The sequence below is a fragment of the Cupressus sempervirens genome, chromosome 2 (genome assembly GCF_028749045.1).
Source record: "Cupressus sempervirens isolate cs-2001-9-10 chromosome 2, ASM2874904v1, whole genome shotgun sequence".
In the NCBI taxonomy this organism is placed as follows: Eukaryota; Viridiplantae; Streptophyta; class Pinopsida; order Cupressales; family Cupressaceae; genus Cupressus; species Cupressus sempervirens.
Window position 1 is genome coordinate 369436980 of NC_143119.1, and position 25158 is coordinate 369462137.

The 25158-nt window shown below is 31.7% G+C and overlaps 1 pseudogene; it reads right to left on the minus strand.

Moving 5' to 3' along the window:
• Positions 1-18448, minus strand: part of LOC149572664 (purine permease 2-like) — a 75416-nt pseudogene extending 56968 nt beyond the window's left edge.
• Positions 18449-25158: the final 6710 nt, after the last annotated feature.

Sequence of the window (25158 nt, forward strand, 5' to 3'; positions counted from 1 at the left end):
AGCTAGAAATATGTAATTTATGTAGTCCATTATAAGTAGTCTTCATGCTTCTTGAATTTAATGTTTACCATGTTTTAAAATATATATTAGCTCTTGAAGTGTATAGAATTTGTTCAAGTCTAATGAAAGTACAAAAATTAATTAATGCTAGTAAAGTAAAATACTTTTACTTCTAAATGTAAACAAGTGTAATTCAAATAACTAGATCACAAATAAATTTGATAATTGTCTCTATGTATCATATATGACATTTTTATGTATTGTCTATTTATTTAAATACTTTCATTCTAAGTGATCTAAAAAATATATGTTTTCAAACATAAAATGATTTGTTAAATAATTTTATTAATTATAAAGCTCTAAGGATTTTCATTTTCTTGAAAGTAAATTTAATTTTAGTGTAGTATAGTAATAAAGAAAATTAAAACTAAAAGACCAAAAAAATTCTTGAAAAAAATATTCCATGGCAATTTAAAATTCGTTATCTTTAAAAAGCATAAGATATATAATATCTAATTTTGAAATTTAATTAAACAACTTAGAGAAAAATGAAGAATAGCTTAAATTTAAATACATAGATATATTCATATAGAACAAATTCTATAAACAACTCTTTTGAAAATATTTTGGAATAAAAATTATAATATTGAAATGATTATTCTAACTTCAAATATCAAAATATGAAGTATGCTTATATGTCTTGATATTTATAGTGAAGAGATTTTTGAATTCTCCCTAATAATGTTCCAAATTTAAATCAGTTATATTTTTTATGTTGATAACAAATTATTAGAAAACTTCATACTAAAAACATAACATATTTATTAAATCTTATACAATAGTATTATAAATTAGAGTACTCTAAATTTTTACAATCTAACAAATTTAAATTGTAAGATAATTACTCGATAGGCTTTTAATGTGGGATTGTCCTTATATTTTTTGCTAAATAATTTGTTAAATGTCGTGAAACTACTTTAAAACCCACAAAATAACCTTTGGAAACCTGTTAAACCATTTTGCCTCATTAAAAATATTTAGTCACATTGAAAAAATGATCTCCAACATTATATATATTTCATTTTATTTGAAAATAATCTCCTTATCTATTTTTTAATGATTAAAATAGTTATTACTAAATATGAAATTTAAAATAACTAATAACATTGAATCAAATAGTATCAGAATGCATAAAATCAATTGTATAAAACTTTAAAATTATGTCTTTAAGGTAAAAAGGATATTATATGTTTTTAACAAATTATAGTACAAAAAACATATTTCCTTTTTAATTTAATTATTCTTTTATCATAAAACTTTAAAAAATCTAATTTTTAAAATTAAATTAAATTATTATAATTATCATAAAAACTATTGGCAATCAATTTTTTGTAATATCATAAAAATATATAAATGCAATGATATTATATTCACATTAAATAATAATATTTAAAAAACTTTATATACAAAATTTAAGATTATGTTGTATATGAAAAATTTAGTAAATGATTTTTTAATTTTTAATTTTAATAAAAAAAATTATCATCTATTTAAATAATTAAAATAAAACTTAAATTTAATAGTTTCATATATTAAAAATTAAACAAATATTTTCTTAATATACATTTTTTTCTCTATTTGTTCATAAATAGAATAATAGTAAAAAATTATATTTTCAATTAAATAAAGATAAATAGTAATATGATATCTAAATCTTTAAAACACTAAATCAAATATATTTTTATGATTTAATTCGTATTTTTTTAATTGAAAAGATAATATTTTTAATTTTAATTTTGGCAATAGAACTTATTAAACTTTATCTTTATTTAATAATTATAAAATCAATATATTAGTTTTTTTTAAAAATAGAATAAATAATATTAGACTCCCAAATCTCTAAAATAATAAATAAAATTTAAAAATCATATTTTTTTATTATTTTTAAATTTTCTAAAAATTATGCATAAATCTTGTCATCTGTTAAACTATTATCTATAAATATAGGGCTGGAGTATTTCAAATAATGACAAATTTTGGAAGACTTACATGTTACAAGCTAGAGTTATAGTTGCACCAAAAGATGAACCTATTAATGTCTGATACAACTACTAGAATTATAGAATACAAGAGGTGATTAAGCCATGTCATGAATCCCAAAGGGAAATGTTAGTATTTAGTCCAACAATTTCCTCCTCAATGTTACCCAAGGAAAGTCGAACTTGTGATCAAGCTTTGATACTACTTATTACAAGCTAGAGTTGTTGATGCACCAAAAGATCAATCTATAAATTTCTAATACAACCACTAGATTTATAGAACATTAGAGGTGATTAAGCCATGTCACGAATTCCAAAGGTGAACATTGGCAATTAGTCCAACATGATCACATACTGAAAGGTATTTGACATATCGATGTGAATGGAGTTCAAATTGGATTTTTGTTGTCATCATTTTTGGAGTTGTCTATTTTGTATAGTATTCAGTATCAATTGTGCATTCAATATATTGATTACTCCTTAAATAGAGAAGCTACATTATAAGCACTGATATTCAGGATTTGTGAGTTTGTGTTTCAAGGCCCTTTGAATAGACCTAAGATATTTTGTCAGAGACAACTTATCACTTGGTAATGCCTACATGTTTTTTAGATTATAATTTTTTTGGTTTACTATGTGGTGTGATTCTAGGTTCAGACTAATTCTCTAAAGAATCTTGCAATTATCCTGAATTCTATTGTAATAAGTAATTATTACTTGGATGGTTAGTTTTTTAGGTTGTAGTAATATTTAGTTCCCTTTCTTTTTGAACCATTTGATCAGGATTGACTTTGTATGCTAAATGTTTCATTAGCATCTCTATGATTGACATCAAAAGTAGATTGTAATAAACACTTGGTTTATTTGAGCTAACTTTGGATAGCAGCACGCAGGAAGGGTTCAATCAATAGTTCTCAAAATATTAATCCATCAAGCCAAAACCTATAAAACATGAAAGGACACTTGGGGTTATTCTCTAAATCAATTTTTGTGAACCCAATAGTTTGTCACTTCTAATCATCAAGTTTCCTATGAACACAGTAAATAGTGTTGAAGCTTTAAAAAATCACTCTTCCCTCAATACAATCTATACAAATGGTAAGGGAGACATGAAGGCATTGTCTTAGAGGCATCCTTCAATGTTACAATGAAGGACAATGGACAAGTAATGCTCGATATAAATTTGAGAAGAAAGATAGTGCATGATGGTTTTCCTAGGATTTTTCACTAGTTGAGAAGGTTGAGATATATTTCCTTTTCTTGTTTTTTGAGCTATTGGGTCCATCTACCATGACAAGAATTTGTGGTAGAGTAACTTTTTGATTATGAAACTCTATTTTTTATGCCATGACTATAGAAGCCAAGAAATTTCTTTGACTGGGGAAAATGATGCACATAGTAGGAATTACCTATATATTCTATTGGATTTTACAAAATTGGACATATAGGTAGTTAAGTTAAAACATGTACAAAACTTCCTATCTGTTATTCCATTGCACCTTCTATGGTACAAGTGGTAGTGTATAGATGATTGAACTTGAGACCCCATGAGATTATGAATCAGATGAAGAGTTTGAAAGAGTAACATAGACCTATGGTTCAAGTCAGACATAGTGTAGAAGATTCTTTTGTCATTTATAGTGACTCATAAAAATGTCTAACTTGGGTTAAGACAATGAGATCAACATGGATGGAGAGAGTGAAATGTACTCATCTATTTTTTCAATGTATTCTTGGATATTCAATCTCTACCAGATTGATGCGAAAAACTTGCATTTTATTTTTTCAAGTAGCCCTCAGTTGAAAAAAATAATCTTCCATTCATACTATCGATTTACGAAAGAGTTTCTAGGTTTTTATGGTCTTTCCCAATGCTGTCACCATTGGAGAATAGTATATTGAGCTTTTATTCTTAGTGGAGGTATTCTCAAAGCTATTTGTAGTTATTTTATATTAGAGTATGAGTCTTATGGTATAAATTGTACAGTTGTGCACTCAATAAGACTCGATCCTTATTGGGTTCTTTAAGAACCTTTCAACTTCATTCATAGACCAAGGCCCCATTGTTGGTACATTGAGATTTGGAAGGAAAGAAAGAGAGAAATAAGTTCATCATTTGAATACTATCATTAGCTAGAATGATTAGCTATCCAATAAAAAATTCATTATTTTTATATTAATCAATTAAAAAATTTAATCAAAATTATATTCTAATTTTGTATAGCCATTTTTACATTTTTTAGTTGACCTCCAAGCAGGAGGCTAAAATACTAATTTCTCTGTTTCATTTATCCAATTTCATTGATAATATGTAGATGATAAAAAATTCTTCTCTTTTAAATTGATAACTTAACAAATATATCCAATTATATTTACTTTTTGTAAAAACCACTTGATATTTTATACTAATAAGCTAACAATTACAAAATTCAAATATAAAGATAGGTTATTTATTGTTTTAGTGAACCTAACTAGTAATGATAAGATCATTAATTAGTAGTATATTATTACATAGTTATTATAATTTCCAGCATACATATCTTATATAAATCCATCTAAAAAAATGTTGATAGATATCTATTGCAGAATGACTAAAACATAATTTACTACACCCAAAACTATTTATATTTCCTTTTCTCTTTTGCACTTACCTATACATTTTATTATAATTTCTTAAAAAATTAATTATTTATATCTCTGAAGTTCGAAACATTATAATTTTAACAAGTATTTTATGTGGCATTTTTATTAAATTATTTTTAAAAGTATACATTTTTAATAAATAAATTAAAATATTTGGTGTGTAGATGGTTGTCAAATTTAACCTATAAAGATAAAATTTAACATTAACACACTCACACCATCCCACTCTACCCTTTCTAGCATTGTCAAATGCCTATCTGCATTAATTAGACGAAGAAACTGAAACAATTATAATATATCAATTATAATTATATTTAAAAGTATTAATCAATTAATTCTTATTATTGAAATTATATAGCTATTCAATAAATAGTAGAATCGTTACTATGAATAATAATAAGTATTATGCATAACTATAGTACATGGGATCTTATTATTATACATTTATTATCATTATTATAATACATATCAATTATTGCATGCATATTTATACAAATATAAATTATTCTAATTATAATTATATTTGATTGGTTAGCAAATTTTGAGTTAAAAACTTAGTATTTATTATAACTAAGAAATCATTAACAATAAATATAAGTATAATTAATAAAAAATAATAATGCACAGTATTAATAAATAAAACATCATAGTAGATTTTATTTTATTTTTATCCAAAAATATTTTTGACTAGAGATTTGAATGGGTGGGGTCATGTTGATGGACCACATTCCCACAATGATATTGACAAGTGCTAAGGCATTAACACCTTCTTATAATATATATATATATATATATATATATATATATATATATATATATATATATATATATATATATATATATATATATATATATATATATATATATATATATATATATATATATATATATATATATATATATATATATATATATATATATAATCTTTCTTTTCACTTTGGAGAATCAAGAACCTCCTTATCTCTCCTTAATAATTATTTAAATTTTCATTGAGATCTTCATATCTCCTTATATCTCTCCCTCTCATTGTTTACAACCTATTTTCTCATTTTATATATATCCCTCATGTCTCATGACAAACCCTCTCCAAGATAGAAATATATCTTCCAATGCTTTACCATGACTCTAATTATGAATCTATGCATTCATTTTTTACACCATTAGTTTCTTCACTCAATCACCTATGTTGAACTTGCCTTAGTAACACCTAATGAAAATTGCTAATAAAGTCCAATAAATAACATCTACACCAAAATTGATATCATGCACATGCATACATAATATAACCCCTAACTATTTTGGACAATTGCTCCCATTATTTCTATCTTTGGCTAGACAATAATTGAATTCCTCATTACTGCTAAATAGTGTTAATCTTGACTTTCAAAGTAATTTGTTATAGATTTTTGTTTCAATGTTATTTGACTTAGTAATATGTTATAAATTTTACTAATCAATAAGAATTAGGAGTAACACGTCTTTATTTTATTTATGAAGAATTTTTTTTTATGTTTCTACATTTAAATATATTAATGATTGAATGTTAAACTTTTCTCTTTATAATTTTCTAAAATAATTATTATATAAGTATCACAAGTATTATTCAAAGAACTCAAAATTATAAGTTGCAATAACAAGATTCTAATTTTATTTCATAACATACAATAATTTCAACTTCATTAGCATATATAGGGAAGGTTATATCTATTGCTTCTCGAGATCTCATAGTCAAAAAATTTCACTTCTCTGGTAGATTTTCTCAACTGAACAGGTGAACCCTTGGCTTGTTTCTAAATTTTTGGCATAGTTTCTCTTCCCCTTTTCTCATTATTGTGGAAAGATTAATCTTGATACCGCACCATTATTGCCTATGAGAAAGCCATCAGAGGACACTACCATAGTGGAGGATTGATAGCTTGACTTTGCGGAGTTTTCTTCCCATTAAAGTTAAGTTGTCACATTATCATCATATAAATGCTCTAATCCATGGATTGTATTTCCATCATGGGTATTAGTTGACCAATTGTGATAGAGAATGTGTTTGAATTGTTTTTATTAAAAAAGGTAGGCAGAGGGTCCTAAACCCAAAGAATAGCAATGAGCACATACCATCTTTGCCTTGGGCTATTACACCCTTGTTGATTAGAAGAAACCTCTAACCCCAATGTTTAGAGTCCCACCCAAAACTACAAAAAATCAAAATTAATCAAAACCAACCATGTTCTTCAAATAGTTTAAGCCAAACATACTTAAAACTAACTTAAATCTAAACTTCTAAACTTACTAACCAAATTAAAAGTCTTACTACTCTGACAATAGTGGGGATTAATAAAGTTATTAGTTAACAAAAATAAACTTGACAATGCTGAAGGGAAAAAAAAGTACTTAACAAAATTACAAATGAAACAAGAAACCACTAGAAAACTCAATATGAGGCAAAGACATAGGAATGAGGAAATAGGCATGTTTGATTTTCTCTCAATCTTCATTAAGGTACTTGATTTATTCAATCTAGTTCTTAATCCATATGGAATTATTTATCTAGTCGCACTTCTCCTCCTTGGTTTGGCTTGCCTTTCTCAGTTTACTCTTCCCATTGATCACCTTGAACACAACCTTTCTCATCATTTCCTTTTGCACCTTGTAGATTTTCTAAACAACCACTCCTAGCTTAAGGTCAATGATGGCCTTGTTGAGGTTATTGTTTAGCTTTTCAATCTTTACATTAATTTTAGAAAAAACATTTTTCATAGTCTTTTTTGAAGTCTTTTAGATGTCTTTAAATGATAGGAGGGGAAAATATTTGTTCCCCAATGTAAGTTTTTTCAATTCTTGGGAAAATTGGGTTTCCTCATCAGTGTTCTCCACTTTTGCTTTGAAATATGCATCTTCAGAGGAGTTAACTCGAACTTTCTCTGGCATTTTCTCTACTTTCATTTTTTCTACCTTATCCTCCATATTGGAGTTGTGGGAATCCTCCTTGCTTTTTTCTATATATCTCTTCCCTTTTTTGTTTTTTAATCTCGTTGATCTTTGTTCCCCAAAACTAGTATTCCCCTTCTCCATTTTTATGTCCATAGCTCTATCCTCCACATCAAAATCAAAAAATTCCTCCCCATCATTTTTGTTGATATCAATAATTTCTTCCACTATTTCATTTTTTTTAGGGTTACTGGTAGGGCTAGATTTAGTGGAAGCATTCTTTGATTTTTTGGGGCCCTCACACAAAAGGGATTGTTCCAAAGAAATATTAAGCTTCTTGTATTTGGAGGAATGAGGATTATTCAAAGATGGTGTGACTCCATTTTGGATTTTTCTATGTATATTTCGTCAATAACCAACAAAGACTTGGGGCATTCTAGTGTTTTCTATTGGGTGGGAAACATCTAGAGAAACCTAGATGGTGAGCACAAACATGATAGTAGAGGAGAAAAATGAGCCCTTGGTGAATGGGAGAGTTTTCTCCCAGGATGATACTGTTAACAAGACAAGAAAGAAGGAAGAATAGGATATTAACATTTTCCCCATGTTTCAACATGTTAAGAAAATGAAAATAGTGGTCTTGATAGATCATATACTAACCTTCAAGAGTGAAATACTTAAATAACCAATAAAAAATGGAATCAAAAGGACTAGGAAGGGAGATCCTATCATACCCATTTCTAAATATGGTTGTAACTGGTTGTTTCATATCTTCAAAGCATTTGTGCCTAAACTTACTATAATCTAGCATACATTTTCTTTCAACTTGAATACCAAAACAATTCAAGCTCATCACTTCATCAATCAGTGCTAACATCACCACAAATCAAATACTCCCTATCTCCACTTAACCCTTCTTCAAAGAATTAGAAAACTTAGTCGAAAGGGTGATGTTGTAGCTATTAATTTCCTCAATATAAGAATGTAGTGCCTCCTTTAACAAAATAACCCTGGATTTCCTTGTTCTTCTCTAGATCTTTTCTATTTTTGGGTTCAACATTTTTTGATAGACCACCCATGATGTTCTCCTTTTCAAAAAATTGGCTAGTTTTCTCATGACCTAAGTTTATATTGTGAACACCTTTGTTTGCAACACTGCTTATTATGGAAGTGTTCTTTAAATAGTGAAGGAAATGGAAGTATTAAGGAGATTTGAGTAAGAAGAATACATTTATGTTTGCAAGTAAAGGAAATAAAAAATATAATTAATATGATTTAATGTTATAGAAATATTCCCACAAATATTTTCCTCAAACCCAACTCTATACCATTTCACAAAGATGACCCTTTTCCTACCATTGATGTGACACATAGTAAATCATGATGAGTTCTGATACGAAACACCTCAGTTGAGTGGGATACTTTCTAGCTTTACTCCATTAATGTCTGACAGTGAGATTATTACCCATCTTGGGAAATAAAAGAGAGAGATATGGGTTAAGATTCACATGATTAAACCTTATTATTGAAAAAATGTGGAATGCCCTTTTTGGCTTCATGGGGATTAACACCTCATTGATGTGAATATTGTGAATGACACTTACACACATCTCAATAGGAATGTTTCGTGTGATGATTATATGGCATTAACCCTATAGACTTAGCTACATGACAATCCACTTGGCACCTCTTGAACTCCCACCACATGTACTATTATATTTTTTGTTATCATTTAAAACTATTAGATTTAACTCATGTGACCCCTTTGTCTTATTCACCATCTTCCATTCCTCATAGTTTAGAACCTCCATAGCTAAGTAGTGAGCAACTTTGTTCCCTTATCTAAGGGTGTTCTTTATTAGCACACAATTGAATAATGAGAGCCTTCTTTTGCAATCTTCAATTAAAGGGGAAATACTCCAAGGAAATTTGAACTTTTTTAATGAAAGTCAATAATGAGCTTCTAATCTCCTTCCAACTCAACTTTGTTCACTTCTAAGTCTTACAGATTTTTAATACCTAACCACATTGCTATAGCCTCATCATAGTTTTTGGACCTAATTCCAAAAAAACTTGGCAAAGCCAAGGATAGTATTACCTTTCTAGTCTCTAATATTTCATCTGGCTCTAGTAACACCAAGGTTTCCTTTGGAACATCCATCCAAATTACATTTCAACCATCTTTTCTTGAGCATCTAATCCAATAGCACTTTTTTCATTTCCAAATTTTCAGCTAGTTGATATTTACCAAACTTTATTTTATATTCTAGTTTTGTTTATCCTTGTATCAATAAGGTTGGGGAACATAAGGATTTGGAGGAAAGAGCACAATTTCTTCTATCCCTGGTGATGTTTTTGATGTTGTGGAAAAAGGAACTAATTTGCATCTTTTTGCCTTTGAAGATTTTTTCTTTCTTTCTTTCTAAACACACCATCTAACCACTAGAAGTATTAATTCCCAATGCTTAGAAAATATAGGTGGAGAGAAAGGGGACACCTTCCATTGCATCATCAAATCCTTAATATCTTCAAGGAACACCATAGAAACATGGCATTTCATGAAAATCAGATTTCATATCTGAGTTGTGAACATATAATGTAAGACAATGTGACTATCAGAGTTAGCATTCTTTTCACAAAAGGCACATATGTTAGCTAATGCGAGACCACATTTGGCTAGGCTTTCCAATGTGATGGTTTTCTTGTGAGCCACAACACACCAACATTAGTTAATTTTTGGTGGAACATTATGGGTCTAGATACTCTTTCAAAAATTATCAGTAGCTAAATAATCTTCAAGGGATCTAGAGGTCGAACTAACATAGAAGACACCATTGTTCTTCTATCTCTAGAACCATTTTTCCTCCTATGCTTGATTAAAGAGATTAGGATTGGGTAGGAATTTCATAAGAAAGGTAACCACCTCCTTAGAGACATTCCTAAATATTTTGACTTCACATTGAACTTTCCATAGGCTAATAAGGTCCTTCCATCTAGCATTTTCCAATTCTTACTAAATTTCCACTTTCTCCCCCAAATTCATCTTCAACCAATCAATAAAACCAAGGTCATTTACCACCACCTTGATAAGAAGCTCACCCTTCCATATTTCTTCCTAGAATAGAATTTTTCTACCATTTCCTATTTGTGTTATACTGGCTCTTCTAATTAGGCCCTTGGTTTTTAGGATGTTCTTCCATAGAAGATAGCTACCATTAGGGTTATTATTGCTTAGATGGAAAATGGAGGGATCATATGATAATTATTTATCCCTTAGGATTTTAGTCCAATCTTTGACTACTTCTAAAGTTAGCCATCCTAATTTAGAGACAAGACATTTTTTCATACTTTTAAGATTCCTGACACCAAGCCCACCATTTTCTTTGGGTTTAATAATATCCCTTTAGATATTTATCCAATTCTTCACTTTTTCTCTATTTATCTCATAGTTCATTCACATAGATTGCATATATAAATTGATCATGGAATCCTTGATATAGTAGTGTATAGAATATTTCAATAACTTTTCACAAAGGTGGGAAGAGTATAAATTATGAATGAGCATTTCCTATGCAATTTCATGATATTAAGAAAGTTCAAATATTTTCCAAATCCATCACTATGTAGGTAAATAACAAAAACATGGGCTATGATTTTATTCCTAAATTTTCATTATGCACCATAACCATATCTTCCCTTAGAATCTACTCATAATTGATTACAAGACATCATCCAATTTCCTTATTTCATATTACTTGTCACTAACCATTTTTTATCTTCATGGTATTTGCTAATTGTTTTTTGATTGCTATGTATATATTATATCTTCTTCTAATCCTCATGGTTCTATATTAACAATTCCATAACACAAGATTATCTTGCAGTACAATGGGGTATGTAGAATATGATCTATCAACCCATCCATGTCTTATCCCTTGTTCTATATCTTTTGCATCTTCACTAAAGTGATTGTTGATGAAATGGAGCCAAACAATTCCTTTTGTACCTATCACTTACCACTTGTATTCGAATGCTATGTTACTAAAAAAGTGGCACGCCAAGTCTATGTGATCATTGTTTGTATATATCTTTCCTCAAAAAATTCTTGTGAATCTTCAAATGTGACTATATATCACTGAAACTGGTCAATTGTTTGTTACTTCTTGGACTTTAAAATTAGGTCTTAAGATGACTCTAATTGGCCCAACAATAGTGCTCTTCTCACATACAATGATTCTGCTAGCAATTCCATGAATCCCTCCTATACACTAAATCTGCTATGGCTCAGTTATTGTCAATGCTTGAATGGATATGTCTTCTACGATCTCAATAGAAATGAGTTGGTATAACTGCCATCAAATTTAGTAACCCATGTATTTAGCTTATTTCCCCCTCAAACATTTAGTGCTTCTCTATTCATCTTCCTTGTTTGGTGTACAATCTAAGCAAACCAAAATGGCTAATGTAAGGAAAGATATCTCCCTTTATTCCTCTATTTATATTTCAATATCAAATGGTTATGTCCTTTCATAGTGACTTTGTTTACTAAATTATTATTATTATTATTATTATTAAGGTCTTATATTTATATTTATATTTATTTATTATTACTGATAATAATTTTTTATTATCAAATCGCGTACTAGCTATAATTATATTTTCTTATTTTTATATTAATATTTTATTTTGATTATCATTATAGTTATAATTATGATTATAACTATATACATTATTATTTTAATATTTTACTCTTATAATATTACTATTATCAATCTAATAGGGATATGGGGACATTATAGTTTACGAACTTGATATTAGTTGAAAAGAATCACCTTTCTATTTTCCTCTATTCTCGACCACCAAAATATCTTTTGGAATTTCTCCAAGATATCTTCCACCTTTGCAAGCAATAAAGAAAAAGGCATAAGGTGCATAGTGATAATTTCTAGGCATGCTTTAAGAAGGGGCTTACCCCTTAATAATTTTCCTTTTGATCATGCCAATTTATTTTGAATGAGCACAATGTAGGCTTGATTAGTTCTATTCTCCATATTACTAATTCTAAAAAAGTGATACACAACAATGAAAACATCTTCTCCCATAATGTCCCAATATTCCTAGAAGAATGCCTAGGGAACCCATAAGGACTAGGAGATTTGAAGGCTTGAAAGAAGAAAACATCTCTTCTAACTTCCTCTCTTTCAATCTTTTTGTTCATAGCAATATTCTCATATGGAGAGACAAGCTCAAGATTGTAACCAAGCAGATTATGATAGTCATGGGATCCATTGTCAATAGCTCCCCTATGTCAAAAGTAGTTGATGGCCTTAGTGTTGATATCAACTTCCTCTATAACCACCATATAATTAGACTCTTTAAGAGATCAAATTCTATTTCTACTCTTGTGTTGTAAAGTGGTTTGATGGAAAAATTGAGTGTTCCTCTCACCTTCTATAAGCCATTGGATCTTGAAATTTTACTTTTGGAAGGTTTATTCTTGAGAAAAAAATAGATATCCATTGGTCTCTATAGGAACTTTCAAGTTATTTTGAGTCCAGGTCATTTAGATTATCTTTAACCTTCTTCTAAGAGATCACAAGTTTACTTTCTAAGTCCTTTTTCTTTTCAAAGGTATTACAAAAGGACACTTTATTTCACTTCTTGACCTTATCTTTGATAAATCCTAGCTTAAAATTTAACTTTAATAATAGAGAGGAATTGGTTGGGGTATCCCACCATACTTCTATCAAGCCACCATACTTTCCATTGGATTGCCACATTATCTAAAATCTAAAAGGTCTAGTGTTTCTTTTTCTAGCTTTACATTTCATGAGAATAACACTATGGTCTGACCCTATTCTAGGTTTAGCCTCTAATAAGAAGTCACCAATATTACTCTAGTTGGAAATAGAGAAAACCTATCCAATCTAACCTAGATAAGGCCTTTTCCCTATCCCTATTGGACCAAGAAAACCCTACCCCTTTGAGGTCCAGATCCCACAACGTTGTTGCTTGGAAGAAATATTCTAGGTCGATCGTACTATTGGAGAAGTCCTCTAAACCTTCTTATTTCTTTGAAGTGTGTAGGGATGTGTTGAAATCTCTTACTAATATCCATTTAACATTCTAATTACTGTGCATAATATTTTCAAGGGAGTCCTATTTTTCAGTTCTTTTCCCTCTTGAGTTTGAGGCATAAATATTCACCATATTCTTGTACACCCAATTATAATGTAATGGAAAACTAAAATCATGGAGTTTGTATCAAAATATATGAGTACCTGATATTTTGTTCACATTCCAAGAAATAACCATCCCCCCAGAAGTGTCACTGGCCTCTTCCGAGACCTAGAAGCATAGCTGCCAAATGTAGGACATCACCTTGTCTAACTTTTCTTTACTCATTTTAGTTTTTTGAATGAGAACCCTATCAACTTTAGAATCAAGCAAGGTACTTTTCAACATCTATTTCTTAAGCTAACTATTGAGACCTCTAATATTCTTGAAAAGTATTCTAACCATAATAATGAAGGAGAAACTACTCTAGTTTCTCACACACCACAACTCTACAACTAGAACACCAACTTATAACCCTTGAGGGACCCCTTCGCCTGCCAAAATATGCTTCCACCCCCCCATACCTTTAGTGGTTCCTTTTACCCCTAGGATTTTACCCACTTTCCAATCTCTACCAATATCTATTTTATTCTTCCTTTTTTTCTTTTCTTATCTACCATTATCCATAAATCATCCTCTAACATTTCAGACTCATAAACCCCTTCTAACCCCAATCTTGGCTTAGAAGCAAAAAGATTAGATGTTTCCATCTTCTAGGAAATAGGTTCTTCATTGGGCTCACCTAAATGTAATGCTAGCCTAGCGATAATCATAGAGATACAAGACTTACCGATTGAACAAAGGTCAAGGGATGAGGGATTTATCACCTAGGAAGCCTCTGTAGACAAATCCAAAATAGGTTGTTGTGTTGGGATCAAGAGGAAAATTCCAACTCATTTGGGTAAAAAAATTGCTTTCATCGAGGAATGTTGGAAATCTGAGTACTTAGAATCAAGCCTAGGAGGAATGTGGGGCCTGAAGGTTGAGGCACAAGCCCAAGAACCTTGGGATTCAAATCCTGGGGTTCCTCCATCCCCTCCTTCCCAAATGGGCTTACAAAGGGGTTCACTTTATATGTAGAAGGGATAGGAATAGATTTCCTAGATATATTAGCTGGGACCAAATGAGGCTCTAACTTTGACATCTTGGCTGCATAGGTCACCTCTAAATGTTGACACCTTTTATACCTTAAGAAGAAGAGATCAAATTTTTTATAGTACAAGGGTTGGACATAGGGACCCAACTTGTAATCAATAGTGACCTTTGAAGGAAGAAATTGATTCACTATCACATTGACAAAAATCCTGGCAAAAAAGAGGCAAGCTTTTGTTTGGATGACCGTGTCTACTACCGGTAGTGAACCAAAAGAGTCAGTTGTACCCTTGAAAACCTTGTTATTCTAGTACTCCATGTATAAACTTGGAAATCTTACCCACATCAAAGCATGAGCCCCTAAGCCAATGGTTGGGTCCAGCTTCGGTTTCCACTTGCAAATATTGAAAATATTTCTTGTGTTTGGTCCCAGATTCCAAGGTCCATTTGTGAGGACATTAGAGAAATCTTCTTGGAACAGAAAGAAAGAAAGAAACAAGCCATTAACCAGGACATTAATTTTATCACTCCCTTTAAGGGACGATGTCTAGACCACCCACTACCTAATATGTTCCATAGAATGTTTGAACAAACAAAATTTTCCAACAAGGGTAAGACCCAAATTGTTCACCATAGCATCAATAATTTTGTAAGGAACAAATATAGTGTGGCTAGAGACTAGGCAAGGACTTAAAACCTTGTAAGAGGTTGTGGTTGAAGGATTATCATACACTTTCTCATCAAATAAAACTTGGTAGTTTGAAGGGGTAGAGATATTCTTTCCCAACTATAGAGAAGATGAGTCATGAGGGACATGGCCTAATGAAGAAGTGACTAACAAAGGAGATCCTAGGAAACCACCATGGCCAACCAAGAGTGGCATCTTGCAAAGTGATAGGGAATTATATCATTATTTGAAGAAATGTCAATATTATACAAAAAATACTAGTAAATATGAGTAGCTTGCCAATCAACCACAAACCAAACTCCCCCAAAAAATGAAGAGGGTGCTCCTTCATTCCCAAAAATCAAGTTATACATTTCTACACATTTAATTTCCATAATGATGCCTTAATTAACACAATGGGCTCCATAAGAGTCATTAATGGTGCCTTCATCTCCAGTTGGAATCACCCAAACCCTTTGCGACACCTTATCGTTGTGTAAGCCAACATCAACATGTGATAGTTCCAATATGAATTATTATTGATTGGTAGGATATCTATGATAATTTGAGGGTTTAAATTCTACGCTGTTCCCTATTTTTTGTGTTATAAATATTTGTGTTGATTGTGTGAGACTAGGAGTTTTGTTTGTTTAAAGAGAAGTCCAAATTCTTGCATAAAAGAGAGGTATTATAAACCTTTTTATCATCTAAAGGTTGTGCAATGAATTATAAAGAGGAACTAAAGTTCTCCTCATGTGAATTACCTATGTTTGTAGACTACCAATCAATATTGTCACTTCTTAATACAGTGAATAGTAAAAGAACAAGGCTACGAGATAAAATAGATGTGGGAGAAGCAGATGTCACTATATGAGGTATGATAGATGTGTGTCCCTATGAATATTTGAGTGATGAGAATAAATAAAAATTTAGGGCATACAAACTATTAACTTAATTGTAAGAATAATCTGCATAATTTCAACATGGACTTACCTTGTATTAAATTGACAAAATCTATACATGATGAGGGTACAATCCAAGACCAAAATGAACACAACATGAAAAGGGGAATATTATTATTAGAACTGATATTCTATTACATTCAATAAAACAAAAATAGACTCCACGTGATGCCCTATGCACTTACAAAGTTATCAGATTCTGGAGAAAACCCTTCTCATAGTACCTTTTCTAAAACTCCACCAAAATCTATATTTACAATGCCTAGAATGTTCTTAAGTAACCCGTATTAGGTTTAGGGTTAGGAATACATTTTAAAATATGCCATTTGGAATCCATCGCCAAAATAGAAGGTTCTAAAAAATTCTTGAGAAGTCAGTGTAAAATTAGAAGATGGATAGTCTAACTTCCTAGAGGCATAACTTTTGATCCAAGACTCCAATTGACAAACCATTTACATTTTTTAAAAGCTCTCCAAACATTCTATAGCCCAATGTACTAGATTTTCTCATCCCTCAATTTTTTGTCCCATATGAGGCCATTTATTGCCTCAAATTTGACTTCAAAATACTCTCAGGGGGTCTCTAAGCAAATTGAAACTGCAATAACTTTCAAATTGTAAAATCTTTTGACCTGATTCTTTTTCTAGAGTGTTTTAACTTACAAGTATATTCATCACTCCAATTTGAACCCTCTAAATCATCATTATTATGTCTCAATTACAAAATAACCTATTTCTACACTGGCACGTATCCCAAGGTGCTCAAAAAATCTAACCTAGAAAGCCAATTGTGGAACTATGATAGTTGGAATATCTATTTGACCCAAATGGGTATCCAGAAACAAAAACATATTAAATAGAAACTAATACTAAGGATATTTTTGGGTGATACATGATTGTCCTTACACCACTGAATGCTCCTACATCAGTACAAGTTCAAATGAGTAGAAAACCTTACGAAGCTTGAAATTTTATTGCTATAGGATAACTTACAAAAAATTGAACTGAACTTGAAAAAAGAATTATGCGGCCATCATCTCTATGATGTGTGGATAGTCCAAGCATTTTCATGATAAACAAAAGCAATATGAACCATGGACCCAAATTACTATATAATTTGGAAAAATCAAATTGGGAATAGGAATAGCTATTCCAATAACTGATTTTTTGGCATGAAAATATGCTCATTTTAGGGACAAAATGGGAATATGTATTCCTATTTTCAAATCTGATTTTGAATAACAAATAGAGCATATGAAAAATATTCTAACTTTCTCTTCCACGAAATGGGCCCTTAACAACTTCCCACAAAAGCAAAAATAAAACAATAAATCATGATAATGCTGAGTCTCCTTATCCCAAAACACAATGCTCACCAAAAAAGACATGATAAGTTGCATCTCCATAACAAGAGTGCATGGAATTCTCTGTGTGGTCTTCTTGTAGACAAGCTCAATCCATAGAGAGTAGCTGCGGCTCCTGCAGTGAAAAACCCAAGCCAATATTGTCGAGATGTGACTTCCTTTAGCCTGTCACCCCATTGGTGTGGAAGGCCAACATAACTGCTCCCATGGTGAGGAAAATTATCGAGTTGACTGAATAGGCAGTAAACTTCTGCTTTACAAGGAAGAATGCAAAGAGGGCATTGTAAGGCAAGCTGAGGGGCAATTACGAGAGCGGAGGTGGAGAGGGGGAGGTAAGACAGACCCCATGAATACAATAAATTATCAAGCCCGGTGAGGAGGCAATTACAATGGATGCAAGGTAGAGCTTGGGAGTTACACTAGTGCTTTTAGAGGGATGTTTTGTGCGGGATTAAAGCCAAATGTGGGCAATGAGAAGAGGACAGGCTGCAGTCTTAAGCCATGCAGCAAACCTTATGCGATTGTCATCGTGCAAGAAATGGAAGCTGATTAACAAGGTATCAGCGGCTCCGCCAATGGACAGAGCCACCCAGTTCAGGATTAGGAGGATCCATTGCCCTAAGGTTTTCTTGTTTGGCTCCATTCACCGGACTTTGTAACTCACTATGTCATTTTATTTAATCTTCAACTTCGAATTCATAAACAAAATGAATCACGAGGGTTTGTTTTTGGCAATATTTTCGAGATCAAAGGCTGTATTTTTGGGTTCAAAGATTAGATCTGAATTCAAGTAGTAGATTTGAATGGTGAACTTGCATATGGGTGCCACTTTCCACTTCTTCTTGGGCCCAGTTTAATGGAACGGGACTCGACTTAGCTGATATAGAATCCTTTCTTTTTTTATTTTCCATTCATTTATTGCTTCACATTGTTTACCTCTTCAAAATTTGTTTATTACTTTTGTTTAATGTTTGGGATTTAGTTTTTAACGGTAGAATTCAAGTAGTTTATGATTATTTTTTCCAATTTAGTTTTGATTTTAAATTACTTAAGCATCTTACTTTTGTATTAACAAGGACAATGCTTATTTACATCTATTTAAATATCTTCTTTTCATTTTGTCATACATTTGTAAGTATTGCATCTTTATTTATATATTTTTATTTATCTTTCTTCACAATGAGATCATTTAATCAGTTACTATGTCTCTATCTTAGTATTCTTTATTTTCTTCCTTCATTTTATCTTTTATCTATGATCATCACAAATACTCATTTAGATGGTTATTTATTGTTGATTTGTATTCACATATGGTTTTCAATGCTTATTTCCCTTTGGGCCCACTTTAATGGGATGACCTTACTTGACTCAATCGATAGACAAGTCTCATTGTACTTTGCATTTCATTACTTGTTTTTTTTTAAATTTTATTTGGGGGTTTGATTTCTTAAGTTAACATTGAAATTGACATAGTTGTATCATTTCTAATTTAGTTTTATTTTCATGTGGAGAAAAGTATCTATATGTAGCAATGTAGTGTCAAATCTATATCATAGACATATTCTTGTTGGAACTACAATTGAAACAATTGTTGTTTAGTCATTTTTGTCAAATCTAATGATGGGACATGTAGCTATCAGGTCAAATGTCATATCTATTTGATTGATGAAGAGGATATAAGAAGTTACTAATAAGAAAAGCACTGAGAGGAAAGGTTGAGCTATGAAAATGAAGCGACAATGGACATTTGACCAGTTACAATTTGATAAGAAAATTGTTTATATCATGTTGATGCTCAAGTCTTTACAATATAAGTCGAGATATATCACTCATGTAATGTTTGATTGAGAAATTGAGTAAAGTGTAAGGAATACTGAGTGATTCTAGTGTCAACCAAACCACAGTAAGTGTCGAGACAATATAGTGTTGACGAAGCACAAGTACTGAGTGAGAAACATAGTACTTGTGTGAGAAACATAGTTGATAACAAGCCAACATTTCAGCAATGATTGAGTAACTCAACGATGACTGAGTGTCAAAACTTAGTGATGATCGGTTGATAGTATTTTGAATGCACAAGAAGAATCATGATTTCCAATCAACTCAATTGATTTATTAGGATATGGAAATCATGTTGTAGATAAGATTTATGAGTTGGATATTTAATTTAAGGAGAGGATTAGGTAGAATACCTATGATCAAATTAAATTGATGAGAAGTCTCTAGAAAAGGAGGAATATTAACAGATACAATGAACTTGATGAATCAAATCATAAACCCTAAGTTCTATGGTGATTATGAAAAATTGAAAAGTCATAATTACCTATTTAAGGAGGCCTAGAGAAAAGGAAAAGAGTGAGAATGTGTGAGACAGAAGAATGAGAAAGGAAAGCTTGTATAGATGCTACTAAAATTGATAAGTGAATTTTAGCAAAAGGCTAAGCTTTTTTGTGAAGAGAAGATTGACTACTTGAAGGCTTACCATGTTAATCAAAGACATAGATGTCAAGCAGGAACTTATTGAGGAATCAACATATGAATCGAATAGTGACCTAAACATAAAATTGTGAGTTGTAATCAGATCAATCCCTATTATTTTCTTTTGAATCATTGCAAACAATTTGTATTAAAATAATTTTATTCAAAGGTTGACCTAACAATCATTGAAGAACATAACAACCAATGTAAATCCTTTAGAAAGATAACATTCTAAATGGAATGATCAAAGTCCTCTGAAAAGGCTCTCCTAATAGGGTGATTAAATCCTCTAGCTAGGTTACATATAAATAGTGTGTAATGTAACCTTTAACATGGTTGGATCCTAACCTAGCTCACTCTAAAAGAGTAAAAAAGTGGTGACATGTTGCTGGTTGGTTTTTCCAAATTGGGTTTCCACATTAAATCCTAGTGTCAAACTTGCGTTGAATTTTTCATGGTATTTTACATTTACATATCTTATATTCAACATGTCTATTATGTTTGGACAGTGGATTACTAGTAAAAAAAAAAATTAGTATATAATAGAGACTGAGTTACAATAGGATAAGCAAGATAGTGAATTATTAATGTTTGATTGTTCAAATGGTACTGATGGATGTTGACTAACTAATTCACCCCCTCCCCCCACAACCCTCTCAATTATTTAAAACAATTTTAACAATTGGTATCTAATCCTAGTGCTTATAAGAGAAGTTCAAGAACATACTTAAAACTAAAGATCACAACTCACAAAAGAGAGGTAGAAAACTTGAACAAGGAGAAATTTCTTCCATGAAAAACTTTGATGAGGCTCCATATATCTAGTATTAGTGATGCTGCTATAAAAATTTTGGACAATGAGTATGTGAAAATAATGACTACTTCTCTGATAGTTAAACAACTAAAGAGAAAGAAAGAACACGATCAAGCAATGTTGAAGATTTCCTCAGCGCTAAGCTATGCCAAGTTTGATGATATAAAATAATGTTATAGTGCAAAGAAGATGTGGGACAAACTAAAGATCATATATGGAGGAGATGATAATGTCTTGAGAGCCCAATGAGAGAGCCTAAGAGGTAAATTTAATGACATGAGAATGAAGGTAAGAATATAGTACAATACTACACAATAGTGAAATAAGGTGTCAATTCTATTTGAGGTGCAAATGGAGAAACCAAAGATGAAATAGTGAAAAGAAAGGTCTTGATGACTCTATTCCCTATACATACTATTAGAGTTTCATCAGTACAAAAATTGAGATGCACTCTAGGTAAAATTATAAATCTAGAAGGTGTAATTGGTAGACTTGCTAATTTTTAGATATCTAACTTTGATAACTATACACCTGCTACTATTAAATATGTTTTTAAGTCACAACTAGTTCTTAGTAAAAGAAAAGGAAAACATGTGAAAAGTGATAATGATAGTTCTGATGATGATCTTGAAGAAATTGAACCACTTCTTACAAAAATATTTGGAAGAGGTAGAGGTATATACAAAGGTAAATTTCCTATTGTTCATTTTCCATGCAACAAGGTTGATCACATTGTTGATAGATGTCCTTACAGAGAAGATAAGGATGAAAGAAAGGAAAAGAAATACAAAGGAAGAAGAGATGACAAAGATTACAAGAATAAAAAGTATGCAAAAGGTAAGAAGTCTTGTTATATTTCTGAAGAAGGAACTAACACTAAATCTAAAAGCAATAATGATGAATTTGTCTATGTTTCTATGAAAGATGATTCTGGTGGAGATGACAAAACTACATGAATCTCATATATGAATAAAAGTGATAGATGGATAATTGATATTGGTTTCTCCAACCATATGACTAGTGATAAAAAAAATTTGAGGATATTGAACCATACAAAGGTGGATGTGTTAATTTTGATAATGATATTCCATGTGGTGTGAAAGGTAAAGGTACAATTCAATTGACTAAGAAAATCAAGTGAGACAATGTTTACTAGGTTGAAGGAATTAACTATAATCTATTGAGTATTTCATAGCTTAAAAAATCAAGATACAAAGTTAAATTCCATAACATAAAGACCAAGATATATGATGTTGATGGAAAACAGATCGGAAGTGGTGATAAGACTAGAGGCAACTTGTTCTAGTAAGATAATTTATCTATGAGACATGTTTGTTTTCACAAGAAGAAGATGTTTCATTATGGAACAAAAGGTCATGCAATGCAAATTTTGACAATTTGGTGAGTATTAGTAACATGAAGAAAGTAAGAGGGTTTCCAAAACTAAAAAATTGTGAAAATCCTATGTGTAAACAATGTCAATTGGGAAAAATGATGAACTCTAGTTTCAAAATAAAAACATCTATGCCAAGTGGTATTTTTGAATTGGTTCATAGTAACCTATGTGGATCTCTTGATGTTCAAACTACTATGCATGTAAGTATGTCATTATATTTGTTGATGACCATCTAGGATGATGAATGTGATGTTTCTTAAAGCTAAACTTGTGCTTTTTGGTTATTTAAGTGATATTTGGCTAGACTTGAAGAAGAAACAGGGAAGAGTGTGAAGTGTTTGAGATCTGACAGAGGTGGTGAATGCATTTATAATGAGTTCAATGCATTCTAGAATGAAAGAGAAATTAAAAGATAGATGTTAGTGTATCACTTAGTTTAGTAGTGCAAAATGAAAACTAGCTATTAAATGAAAGCTTTAACCATGCTAAACATGGAAAACACTTATGATAGGACCAAAGAGAACCATATGGAGGAAAGTAGACCAAGAATGGTAAACTCCTCAAATGCTTCTCATGATGAAAAAGCTATGTCCCTGATGAGAGGGGATGTATGCTCACTTTGTGCTCAAGCTTCCAATGGATGGGGGTTTTTACCAAGTGTGTGCATGGGTGAGGGTTTCAACAAGGGAGTCATGGAGGTATTTCAGCATTATAATGGTATTTTGGTAGTTTCTAAGATCTCAAAATAGCATTATATCTTTGCATAAAAAAGTGGATGATTTTGTGAAGGGAGGAGGTTCAATTTATAGGCCAAGGGTTGAAAGAATGGATGGTCAAGATGTCAAGATGATGAGATGGTGAGGGAGGGTTAGGATGCACTCAAAAGGGAGCACAAGGTTTGTGCTAGTTTAGCACCAATGGGGAGGTGACAAGTGTCACAAGGAGAATGCATGTGAGAGGATAGGAAATGGGTTGGTGAAAGGCTTGATGAGGGTGGTTGAGTATGTAAGAGTCATGTAAGAGATGTAAATGAGGATGGGAGAGGTGTAAGAGATGTGTAATGGTCATTTATGTTGGAGGGTGAGGGGAGAAGATATTTGTTGACTTTGGCTTGGGTTACCAAGTCTTAACCCATGTTTATGATTGTGCACATGATTAGAAGAGGATTTAGGATTAGCTTAGAATGGGGGTTAAGGGTGAGTGATTTAGCTTTGATGGGATGGGTTAGTTAGGTGGTTAAATGAGTTTAGTATGGGTGAATGGCGTGGATTAGGGGTTAGGATAGTGTTTAGGGAGGCTTTTAGGATTTTAGATATTTTATTAAATGATTTATTCAATAAAATGGGAATATGGAATTAAATTGAATAGATTTGATGATTTATTCAATTTAATAGGGGAAGAGGGATTTAATTGATAAATTGATTTTGAGTGATCATTTGATTTTATCAATTGGACTATAGTTAATTAAATAAATAAATAAACTATAGGATGATTATTAATTAATTAAATAGTAAATATTCAATCAATAATGTCTTAGGAGATGACTAAATACGATTACTTATTGATGTAATTAGATTTAGGTGTCTACATTTTGTCCAAGCAGTGATCTGGCTAGAATATATTTTCACGAAAATGAGGCTTTGGCTAAAAAAAGGTAGAAAAAGCTAAGGTTGAGGAAAGGGAGGGTGGGAGGATAAAAAACTAAGATTGAAAACTGACATTTGGATTGGTTTTGGTGGTGTACACTATTCCTTGGATGTGTTAATGTCACAGGAGCGGTGAGCAGCAGTGTTGCGCACTGGAGAGACGCTGACACCTGCCGACTAGGCACGGATCGAGGTGATCAGACTGGGCTACCTGGCAAGGTTGCCCCATACCTAGACTTACATGGTGATGGTCATAGCACTGTGTGAGAGATGGCACAATGAGACAATGACTTTCCACTTATCAACTGGGGAGATGACTCTAACATTGGAGGATGTTTATCGCATATTCAGACTATCAATATGGGGGACGCCAGTCACAACGACCAAAGAGATGATAGTAGAGGCAGCCATATAGAGACTGATGGGGCATGGAGTCGAGTACAAGATCCAGTAGGGATAGTTTGCACTAGACAAGCATTTCGATCACATGGCAGTGGAGAGGAAAAATTATTTTTATTGGCTAGGGCTTGTTTCGAGGTACATTACCCCAGATAAAGGTGGTATAGGGGTTATGCTGGCATTGATTCTAGTGGTGATGCAGATTGTGGATATGGGATGCCTAGCTGCATGGGGTTCTCTGATGTTGGCCAAGCTATATTGAGACCTTCATGAGATAGTGTACCAGGGTGGCAATCGATAGGGGAGGAGTATTGGGTTCCCTACACCATTACAGGTATGGGCTTGGGAGTATATTGTAGTGCTCAAGCCATTGGGGCACAAAGATAGGCAAGAAGAGGAGCCAGTGGCATACAGCTGGGCTGAGCCATTACCATACCACCACATGGATTCAGTAGACTACTGGAGAGTTTGCATCGATGAGATAGTGATAGTGGTGTGGATGCCATACATGGGCCTAGGACCGTGGGCAGAGGAGGGAGAGCAGCTCCCATACACTATTTCCCCATGTTTTGTGTTAAGGAGCTAGGAGTATGCAGCAGAGCAGTACAAGCTAGATAAGG